Source organism: Ambystoma mexicanum, chromosome 10 (genome assembly GCF_040938575.1).
Source record: "Ambystoma mexicanum isolate Mex_15411 chromosome 10, UKY_AmexF1_1, whole genome shotgun sequence".
Classification (NCBI taxonomy): domain Eukaryota; kingdom Metazoa; phylum Chordata; class Amphibia; order Caudata; family Ambystomatidae; genus Ambystoma; species Ambystoma mexicanum.
In genome coordinates, this window is record NC_090932.1 from 1,206,672,472 (window position 1) to 1,206,684,683 (window position 12,212).

Consider the following 12,212-nt stretch of genomic DNA (forward strand, 5'->3'; position numbering starts at 1 on the left):
CTACCACTTCAAATTCCCCATTAGCTCTGTGCCTTACCACAGCTGAACCTGAATGCCTTTCCCCATCAGTTTGATACATTTTTGACAACCCGTTAATAAGGAGAAATCCCCCCCCCCCCCGGCTAGAGCATTCTCCTTCACCCTTAGGATCTCGTCATAGTACTCCTTGTAATTAGAGCAATCATGCACTTTCTCATCCTTTGTCACATGTTCGGCTACTAACGTGGGAGTGTTCACTATTTTACAACTGACTATTTTGATTGCTGGTTTCGATATAACTACCTCATATGCAGAAGCCCTCTGAGATGTCAGTGTACCTCTCCAAAACAGCAAACAAAGCATGCTCTCCAAATAAAGTCATGGAACACCCCATCAGAGTGCTTGTAGACTTCTCAATGGCAAACTTGGCTGCTGCCAGCAATTGTTTGCAAGGAAAGTGTCCTCTCATCACTGGATCTAAAATCCCACTATAATATGCCAGAAGTCTGTACCCAAGTGTAGTCCTCTTTGTAAGCACCACTGTCATAACTGTCCCATTCATGTGCGAAAACAGGAAGAACTCCTCAGAATAACTGGGAATTCCTAAAACTGGAGCTGTACAAATAGCTTTTTTCAATTCCTCAAACACTCCCTCCATTTCCTCAGTCCATTCAACTTTTTCCTTCTTCACTTGGGCTTTCTTTAAAGTCTGCAAAAGGGGTCTCGTGTATGAACTATAATCAAATACCCATGCTCTAACATAGTTGCACAATCCCAGAAACTGCTGCATTTGCTTGATCATGTGTGGTTTTGGTGTTTTCATAATCGCCTCAGCTTTTTCAGCTGTCACTTTCTTTCCTTCATGCGAGATTAACTGGCATATGTATAACACCTCTTCCTGACAATATTGCAATTTCCTCTTGTCTACTTTATATCCCTTGTCTGCTAGGATAGTCATAAACTGAATTGAATCTCGCCTACACTCATCTTCTGTCATGCTACAAACTAAAATGTCATCTACGTACTGCAGCACAACACTTTGCAAATCAATATTGGTTAGGTCCATCTGCAGAACCCTATTAAAGATTGATGGAGACTCACAATACCCTTGTGGTAAACGAGTACTCTTCAGCTTAGTCTGGTGAAACGTGAATGACGTAAGGTCTTGAGAGTCATTATCCAACAAGATTGAGAAAAATGCATTTTTCAAGACAATCACTGTGAAATATCATGCCTCTGTGTGGATACTACATACAAATGTCAGAAGATTCTGAACTAGAGGAAACTCTGCCTCTAAAATATGGTTATTTGGCCTCATGTCCTGAATTAATCTCCACGACCCTCCTTTCGATTTTTTCACAGGATTCACAGCAGTATTACACAGTGACTTTGATTTAACTAAGATACACTGCTCCATCATAGCTGATATAGTCTTAAAGATACCCTTATCCGCCTCTTGAGGCATCGGGTACTGTCTTGCTTGAGGTAAAATTGCTCCTGGTTTCAGCTTAATCTTAACTTCTCTCACCCCCCTCAATAGGCCTATGACATAGGTACCTGTAGTCCACAAAGAGGGTGGCATTTTTTCAATGTCCTCATCAAAAAATGCTGGGTGCTGCCGCACTATCACCATTTGCTGTGGGATTTCACTTCTCTCTATTCTGATCCAATATGTAATACACATCTCAAATACTACTTCATCATCTGACGGATCATCTCTAAACATATCTTTGTCTGTGACGTCAGTCAATCTATACCCTTCCCCAATGGCAATAACCATTCTCCATGGCCTGCCCTCATCATCGGTTCCCATGGCCAATTCCCCTTGCACTATGGCTACATGTAACTGTAGGGGAATCATCTGTCCCCCCTCTTTGTCCATAGGTACTTGTGGCCTGAACAAGAACTCATCAGGTATCCTCATAATTCTGCCACTGAGCTGGGTAGCCATGTCAACAAAATGTGCACAAAAGACTTCTGGCTCTAATGGCATCCCTTGCAGAGCTATTTGCTGTGTAAATGCCATTATAAATACGCCCATGTTTAGATAATGTATCCCTGTAGTGGAACACACTGTGGGCCTCATTACAGGTCGGGTGGTCCAGAAATAAAAGTGGCGGTAAAACCGCCGCCACTGTTAATTCCGGACCGCCCGATCCCGAGTCCTGCAGGCGGGAGGTGGCGTTGCAGCCAGGTCTGACCTGGCTGGTTTACCACCGCCCGCCTGCAGGCGGACGAGGAAACACTGGCACCATCACGAGATGGTGCCGGTGTTTCCATGATCCCCATTCCCATTGAGTCCCATAGGACTCAATGGGAATGGGGATTTACACCATTCCGCCTCCGGAATTCCTGGGAACCCGAGGTTGTAATGCCCCAGTAATTCCGGGAATCATAGAGGCAGAATGGTAATACGAGTCCGGCGGTAACAAGGCGGTTTTAGCACCTCGGTTACCGCTGGACTCACAATGCGGCCCTATACCTTCATCAGTAAAGGACATCTTCATATTTAGCTTTGTCATTAAATCCCGGCCCAAAATATTAACCGGTGTCTGCCTTGAATACAATAATGGAACAAACAAGACACACTCTCCTATAGAGACTGGTAATTTATTAGTGAAAGGAACTCTACTTGTAGCTCCAGAGAAGCCCTCAGCATTCATGGCATTTCCCAATAACAGAAATGTTCCCTCTCGTATACAAGAGCAAGTTGCCTCAGTGTCTACTAAAAATACAAAGTTGTGCCTCCTATAGTAACATCAACCCATCGTGCCTCTTAGGGGTCCGGTGTCACCGATAGTACTGAAAACATCAAGTCACCCTGTGAGCTGTCCTATTGTGGGTACATGCTTATCCACGTACCTGTAAAAGGACTTCCTCCTGCGAGAGTGACACCCCCTACTCTAGGTGTCAACAACTGTCCCGTGTTTGCACTCTGTTGTATCTGCATTGGTGAATGCTGTGACTGTCCTTTTGGCGGATTCAATGGTGCTTGCTGTGGTTTCAAATCCTTTTGAATTTGCAACGCTTGTGCTTGATACACTGTCTGATCTTGGGCAGACCCATCTCTATTTTGTGAGCTATATGCTGGAGGATAAACTGTCCCCATTCTTGAGAATTGCCCATTCTGTGCATACCCTTGGATCCCACATGTTCACATGATGTGCCCTGTCATGACACATGTCCAACATATAGAGCTTGTCTGATCAGAACCCCTTGATTAAAACCTCCTTGCACATTTTGGTTATCATTATGCATATTCTGAAACCTGCCTTGGTTATTTTGAAACCCACCCTGATTATTTTGGAAACCACCTCTTCCTCTGAAACCCATTCCTCTGCCTTGTGGCTTGATCTAAATGGCATTGATTATTTGCCTGTGATGTACCCACTGTTTGCTGCATTCGCAGCCATTCTCCGCTTTCAGTACCGCCCCTTCTATGGCTTACTTTGACAATTTCTTCTGTACTAACTTAGCCTCCTCAAGTTTCATAGCATCTTCCTTCTTCTTATTTTTCTCTTGTAGCAATCGGCAATGATGGGCAATAGTCAACTGCATCTCTGTCCATGGCTCCGCTTCCATTCCCACTAATTTCTTAAGTTGTCTCTGTACCTCCTCTGGCAATCACTGACACACAAAGTGGTAAAATACTGCCATTGATTTCCCCCAAGGCTCCCTCGTTTCCAAAGTCCACCATTCTTGAATACTTTGAATATAAGCAAGCAGATCTTGGTCATCTTTCATTTTACGTGCCATAATTGCACCCATATATGACGTATCAGGATACTGTACCCTGAGCGCTCTCCAAACATCCATTCTGCAATTATTAAATGGTGCTCCATCATGAGCTGTGTTCTGTGCCGTGACACTTGAATAACCTGCTCTTGTCCAAATGTCATCAGCCCTTTTCGCAAGAATGGCTGCTAGGAGACCTTTAATGTCCCCATTTGCTAGAATATTTCCTCCTGTCATCTTCTCTAGCTCATAAATTCATTTTCCTGCACCCACCGTTAAACTAGGGAGTTTACATCTAAAATTATCCTTATCCGTTTGGGGCCAGAGCATATACTGCGGTTTGGCCCCTCCTTTCTCCAATAAGGAGAACTGTGTCAACTCAAATCTGCAATTGCCTCCCATCGTCTGCCTATACATAGTGGGGAAAATGGTTCCTGATTGCCATCTACCTGGCAATGACCTCAACCTGTTCACACATGGTGGTGAGTCCCCCCTCGCGCAATGCGATCGTCCTTTAGGTCGTTTTGGGTGTGCCATGGGATCTGGCATCCTATCTTTAGGTTGCTTAAGATCAGACAATCTCACTTCCTTGTCTGTCTGCAGACGCCACTTGGGACTGCATGCACTTTCTCCCTCCTCCCCAAGGAAGGTTTCTCTGTCTTCGTCTGACATATCTAGTCCCCAGCTAGTCCTTTACCAGCTTTATCCTTTTCTCCTTTCCATCTCTTAATTTCATGCTCTATATCTAGAGTCACATTTGGTAGTTCTCTTTTCTCCTCTTTGTCGTGTAAGATCTTAAAGGTCTCTTCTTTTCCTTTAGTGTTTTCTGAACTATCATCACAGCTATAAGCAGGCAGTTCATGTATCGGATTTCTATATTCTGTCGCTGCCTTTAATTCCATTAATGGATACAACCCTTCATCTTTTGTACTATCGCCATTTACTTCAGGCGAGGTACCTTCCTCCCTTCACTGATTACGAATCCAGTGTTCAGGAGGAGGATCTTCCCGTTCCTTCTGGTATATTTTCCAGAGCTCTAAACTAGTTAGCCTGTTTTCCAATTTCTTCCCTGTGTATGCAGCATGCAAGTATGTGGTATTATGTTGCAAAACCGCTTTTGACAGCGAACCCCCTTGCAGCCATGACATGAATATTTTATCTGCTGTACCATTGACCAAATCCACACTATACTGTTTGAGCTTGGGTGCGTGTTTTGGAAGTTGCTTGCACAAGTGCATCAGTGGAGTAACATCCCCCATTGTGACAAGTCTTATTGACTGTCAATACTTACTGTTGATTTACACAAAATACGTTTCAGAAAAATATCAAATATGAGCGTGCACCACTCTCACTGCTCAAAGCCTCCATTTCTAAATTTACTCCAATCTACCTGTTCAGTCAGCGCCGAAAATTACTAAAAAGATAGATAACAACTTTTCATCTCTATTTCACACAGCCTGTCTTTGTCACTGTTTGACACTTCACTTTTTCAATACACAAACAGACAAACTAGTTGACTTTTACATATCTTGTCATGACACTCCTTTTCTCTCAGCACCTGAAATACTCCCACTGGAGTTTGAATCATTTCCTCTCATAGATCTATCTATGTGCCGCCTAAGCACCCACTTGGGGTTTGAAATGACTCCTTCTAAAGCTCCTTGAGCTAGGACTCTGGGCTCCTTTTTGATGCTCCTAGTCATATGTCTGTGACACTCCTTGTCATATATCGCTGACACTCCTCGTCATATATTAACCAAACCCCCTGTTACTTTATTCTTTTACCAAAATAACATTCCCTTATTTTTCTAGTCCCCTCTATCTACTCTCCATTCGCCTTTCAGTTCCAGACCCTCGGGATCGTCTCCTCCAATCAGCCACCATCGCCTCCAGTGCCTGTGGAAACCAGGAGGGATTTCGTGAAAGAGGGACTTGTCCCACCTGTATCTTTCTTTTCTTCCAAGATTTCTATATCGGCAGCTCTCCACAGGAAGCCTTGCGATCCTCTTGCACATTACACATTAAGCAGGAGCTCAGCTCGCTTCTCACGTTCATTGTATCTTCTCAAGTAGATTACCTTGTTCTTGGCGGCCCAGACTCTTGACACTGGGCCAGGCAACCCTTCTCGAATCTTCCTTCGCCTTCAGCTATTTTATTCTGCTGCACCTCACTTTCAGCCCTTCCATTCACGGGGTCCAAATTTGCTAAAATGTGTCATGGAACATCCAGATTCAATACGCACATATACATATTGGCGGCACCGCCTGCAGTCTATTCACTACATACAGTCTCATGATTACTTTGGGCCTCATCACAAGTTGGGCTGTATTCCCGGCTGTAATACCACCGACTGTAATATCCCTAGCACCGACCAGTCCGGTGGTATTACCACCGGATCATGGGTTGGGCCTTAACGGTAAATCCCCATTCCTGATTGGGTCCATTGGATCCAATGGGGAATTTTCGCTGCTAATACTTCAGGCTAATACAGCCGGCTGTAATACAGCCGAAAACAGGGATTTTCACCTCCAGAAAAAAGCTGGAGGTAAAACAGCCAATTTAGCGCCCAACTCGTCATAGGGCTAGCCCTTAAATGTGGTGTTAATACTGTTACCAACGCATTTAAGGGCTACAGCCCAACTCGTGATGAGGCCCTTTGTCTACTTCCGTTACTGCATCTGTACATTTGTGAAATGTCTTTCCAGTTTCTTCAGTGCTTCTCCGCACATGAAATCTTCATTTCACCCCCGAAATGTTGCTTAATTCGCTATTTCACCATCAGTTTCTATAAGATCTATATATTTTCTTCATTGGCATCTCACCTGTGTGCGTAATCTCTACTTCATGTGACGTCACCAGTCTCATCTTTCATTCATCTTCACACTTATTCCGGAACTTCCTTCAGAAGACCATCATTTCTTCATGGATACATATAGGGTTTTCTCAATGGATACCTTGTTTCAAGGACTCTTCGCGGTATATGTGTCATTACTGGCTTTGTGCATGTCGCAATTTCCGGCTGCCAACATATAGGCAAAATGGGGGTGGGACTTCTGGTAGAGGTACTTGGCTCCTCCTCTACAACTAAATAATGGGAAAGAAAGAAACCTTGTACAGTTCATTAACTTCAATCCCCTATTGGTCATCTATGGCATTCAATATCAATCTGGCCTTCTATACATTGGCAGCAAAATATGATAATGTAAACTGAGAATTATGGAACAACTATGGGCCATCAAGAACAAGGAGCCTAAATACTCATTGGCAATCCACTTTACCAAGGAACATCCAGATTGCAACCCTGATGAAATCTCTTTTTTGGCATAGAGAAAGTAACCTTGCCAGCCAGTGGTGGAAACAAAGAAGAAGTACTGAGAAGGAAAGAAGCCAAATGGATACATCTAATGGACACTTGCTATACTGGTTTAAATGAGGACAATGAAATGTACAATTACCTATAATTAGCAAAAGACAGACCATTGATCCCCAATTCCGTCATACACACAGCTGTAACATAAACAGCAGCACACCTATCCTCTAATCTTGTAGGACAGTCACTATTGAGTACAAATTATTCAAATGTTCTACAATACTCAACAGCAAGGACAACTATCGGTTATAATTTTACAGAAAAATATATTCATTAATAACACTAACTATTAACACACAATGAGTGCAATTAGTCACGCAATTACCTTTCTGCCTCTTAGTATAAGCATCATACAAAGATAGACAGGAGAGGATAAAATAGTAATGATTCAGATGTATTGTAGATCTAGATACAAGCTTTTATGATGACAGCTGAACCTTATCCATGTCCCCAACCCAAGTTGGCCGACTCATGCTAAAAAGTGATGACGTCACCGCGCAACGTAGCGTGATGATAACAACTCGCAGTGCAAATAAATACAGTTGCCATTTTGGATTTTCCTATCCAGAACGTGGATCGCATACTTTTTTGAAACTTTGACAATTAAATCCAAAACAGCCTAAAACCCTGCAACGGTAAAGAAAATGACCGCCCATCCTTGCTGTTCCATTGCTTCTTCATTATTGCAACTCTAATCTGCATCCCACACATGATTTAAAACCCTAATATTAAAGATACTTCTCCTTACTTACAGGACAATACATCCCTAATATAAGCAACAATAATTTCTACAGACTTACAAGAAACCTAGAAACAGGGTGAGTGTTCCTCAGCTTTATTTGTAAAAAATGTAATTCTTTGCACTGTACCAACAGTAAACAAGTGGAAATACATGCTTGCTATTACCAAACATTTAGTAGTATTATTACCACTAAAACCAGACCATTTTCTTTTTACTTTAGAAATTCTCTACAAATCCTCTTGATGATCCACTTTAGTTATAGTTGTGAAACACATGTTGGGGTTGAAATATATAAAGGAATGAATTGACAGAAAATGTTTTGAATACAACAGAGTTTGAAATAATTAGAGGAATGTATTGACATAATAGGTTTTGAATACAACATGTATGAGAAATAATCTATAGGATTACAAAGGATCAAAAGAGAAAAGAGATTCCGCTAAATCAAAATCAGAGACTACTCAAACACAATTTGAGAAAATATCAAATTGAATCAAATTACTGTATAGAATACAGAAGACGTTTTTTGAACCCAAGGAAATTCTGATTATTAAAAAAACTCTTTCATTTTTCAAAACAAACTACAATAAATAATAGTTCTTAACACTCCTAAAGATTGTATGAGCTTTATTTACAATACTTATAGTTTGCGCAATTTGGATGACCTAACCAACTAACAGCCAGGATTACACCTTGTCATTTCAGAAGCGGCAGGGCCAAACCTTCCCCCTGCCATGACCAGCCTAATTAACTAACAAAGGCTCCATGGATCCACTGTGTCCTTTTGTTTAGCTTTGTTGCTGGTAGCAGCTTTGCATACTAATCAGAGTTTAATTCAAAGAGGCCCACATGGGGACTGACTGAAGAGGTTAATTACAGAGACAGGACCTCCCCAACCCCCTTTCATATGCACTGTGGCAAACTGATGTCAGCTCTCGCCATCAGTATTGATTGACAGGGAAATGTCATGTCTGGGACTGCACGTTACAGCAGTCATCCCCACAGGAAGATCACATTCAGAAGGTACGAGTATGAGGATTGACAAAGATAGAAAGTCTTGTCTCACCGCAGCTTTAAGGGAGACCTGACGCTTTAATCGAGAACCACTGAGAGCTCCTTTGACCAAAGTGACCCTTTGATCCACAACAGACAAGTCGATGGGTGGGACTTAGTATTACATGTTTTCACCCCTTTACGTTTTCTGCTGCAAAGCACTCTGGTTATGACCTCATACATACAGGAGATTGTTGGTGGGGACCCATGATTGGTTCATTAAGGTAGCTTAGCCTACACCAATCCCTGTGGTCCACTTGGCTTTAAAAGATGGCAATTGGGCAGAACCTCTGAAGACCTTGCAACGAGTAGCCAGAGGAACTAACCATGGGGCCATGGCTGAAGGTACAGTCTGCCTTACATCTTCACATCTTCCGCCAGTGAAGGCCAGGACCTCCAAGAGGGAAGCAAAATCCCTCCCCTAAACATCTCCCAGGGAACAGAGGAAGAAACTGAATGCACAGGACCTTCCATCAGCTCCATAACCAGTACCCAACCAGCACACAACGGGCCCTACTAGGCTCTGCTGCAAGCTTCCTAGATGGGAAGTGCCAGAGAGTCTGAACCAGGACAAGGCAGCTGTCTGCAACACTCTAATCAGCTTTGAGCCATCTACCTTAAAGGATGACATGAGCCCAGTGAAGAAGCTTGGAGAAGTGCATCGACAAGCATCTACCAACATCCACCTTAAAGGACATTTTCTCGAGCCAGTCGAGCCCCTCCAGTGGCAACCGACTGCACCGCTGACTACAAGACTACAAGTGACAGTACACATTCACCTTTGGTACAAGCCTGTACTACACAGTAAAAGTGCTAGCGATGGCTGAGCAGCCAGACCTATCTCAAGTGCAAGTGAGCAGTATCAATAATTACACAAAGAACAGCGATTACTATGATTCAAACAAACACTGACTCAAGGTTTCTGAGTAAAAGAATATACATATATTTACACATTAGTTGTATAACATCTCACTAAAGTAAAGCAGTTTAAAAAAATCACACTCTTAATACACCACACCACTCCCAATAGTTTCCAGACAAGTTAAACTCACAAAATGAAGTGTGAGCAAAAAGGCACTCTAGTAATTAAAAAGGGAGGAAAAGACAAAGTTAGACAGAATTTGAGCAGCATCAAGAGGTAAGTAAGCAGGGCAATCTAGAAAGAGGAACTACAGTGATGGAATCAAATCAAATAGGCTTAGGGCCAAAGTCAATAGGAAAAAAGTATTTTGCTCAAGATCACACAGTTCAGGGTAGTTCGCGCTTAAGCCTTTGCCAAGAGTTCCGGAGGAAGTTGTTCGGCCGAAAAGTTAGTTTAAAGAGTAGAGAAGGACAAGCCCTCGGATTGACGAAAGGTGTCACACACCTTCACCGCAGCTGGACGAAACAAACAACCGGATTTGCACAGTACCTTTAATTGGAGAAGAAGCTATAGCTGAGACGGATGTTCCTGGCAGTTCCTGCAGACTCACGGTTCCTGAAGCGACTGTCAGACTGACATGAAGTAGGAAGACTGGAGGGTCCTGCAATGCTGAGGGAAGAAACCAGCAGCAGAGCAAAGCAACAAATAAAAGGTGTACTCCTTAAAACCCAAGCAGGTTCCGACGTTCCTGGCTATCCGGCCCACCGTAGCTCTGTACAGCGAATTCAACCAGAGGAGGGAGTCCTGGCTTGTAGTTTGGGTGAACTGGTTAGTCCCACCAGCTCAGGAGAAGAAGATTCCGGGAGGATCTTCTCTGTCGTTGGAGTTCGAGTATTCGGACCTGTGGCAGGGCTTGACCGGGCATTTCAGTCGTGGTAGGGGCCCTCTTCCGTCAGCTCCTTATTGGTTCTTTCGTTCCAGTGGCGACTCTGCCTTTCCAGACCAAAAGACCTGCTTTTTATGCAGTTTTCCCACATTCACACAGCCTGGCTGTCAATCACACAGCAGGGTGGCTGCCCTGTCCGGACAGTCACCTAGCCAATCAAACAGGAGTGCGCCTTGGGTTACCAAGGGAACCCATGGCAGGGGTCCTAAAACCCTCCCTCACATCCTGCCTACCCAGACTTTCAGGTGCCTAAGGAGGTCTTCTGTGCAGAAGCCTGCGAAGAGACAGTGAACAAAGGAACCAAACCTGGTTTGGCACGTAGAGAAAAACACCAGAAAGACATTTTCAAAAAGAACTGGCAAATAAACCCAGCCGGAACCGTATAAAAACATATATGGTCTAGCGGGCTTAAGTTCGAGGATAGCAAGATAGCCTAAAACAATGCCAAGGTTATTTCAGATAACCATGGTAGGAAAAATAGGGTAGTTACCACTGCCACCAGCCAAGTCTTGATGAAAAGGTAGCAAAACAATGCTCCAAGAGAAACAGACACAAAGGTATAAGTATTAACCCATTCAAGTACTCCATGTAAGGTGGTTTGTACTGGGTCTGTGGATTTAAAAAGACTAATAAAGTCAATGACAACTTTACATGTTCTGCGAGACAGTAGTCAGTCCCAGAAAATGGAGTCTGAGTTGGGAAGCCTGTCACTGCACTGAAGGTTCTGTGTAACACACAGCAAAAAGATGATGCCAGTGGAGTAGGTGAGGCTCCACAGTCTATGAACACAATCATGTTAAACACACACAGCAGATCGCATGTAAGAGTGCGAAAAAAGGGCTCACACTCTTACCAGGTGAAAAAATAAATCCTAGAAATCCAGCAAAGCTGCTGAGGGACTCAATAAGTAAGGGAAATTAGCCATTCCTGAGAATTCTCCCTAACACCCTGCAGCACCAATTCCCTTTCACTTCCGTGACCGGGAACTGGCTCTGCAGGATCCTTCTTTTTTTTACTTTTGACCGGATGAGCTGCGGGGGTGACCCCCGCAACCCCCGCTCACTATACTGTTATACTGTATAGTTTAGTGAGCGGTATGTTGCGGGGACAGCCCTGCAGCCCCCAGATTTTTTTTCAGTCGTGTAAGCTGCGGGGAGTCCCCCGCAATCCCTGCTCCCTAGACTGTATAGTGTAGTGAGCGGGTGTTGCAAGGGATACCCCCGCACCCCCCAGCATTTTTATTTTTATTTGTATTTTTATTTTCAGCGGGTCAACTGCAAGGGTGTCCCCGCAACGCCCACTCAATATACTAGACAGTATAGTGAGCAGGGTGTTGCGGGGGACACCCCCACAGCCCCGGCAGCCTTTTTGTTCATCTTTTTACCAACCCCACCAAAAAAAAAATACCACAAAAAGTTTAGGTAGTTCAAACTTTTCGTGGTATGCATTTTAGTATTTTGGTGGGGTTGATAATTTGGATACGGTCATTTTGACCTATTCTGTTATTTACATTATCATACGTGTT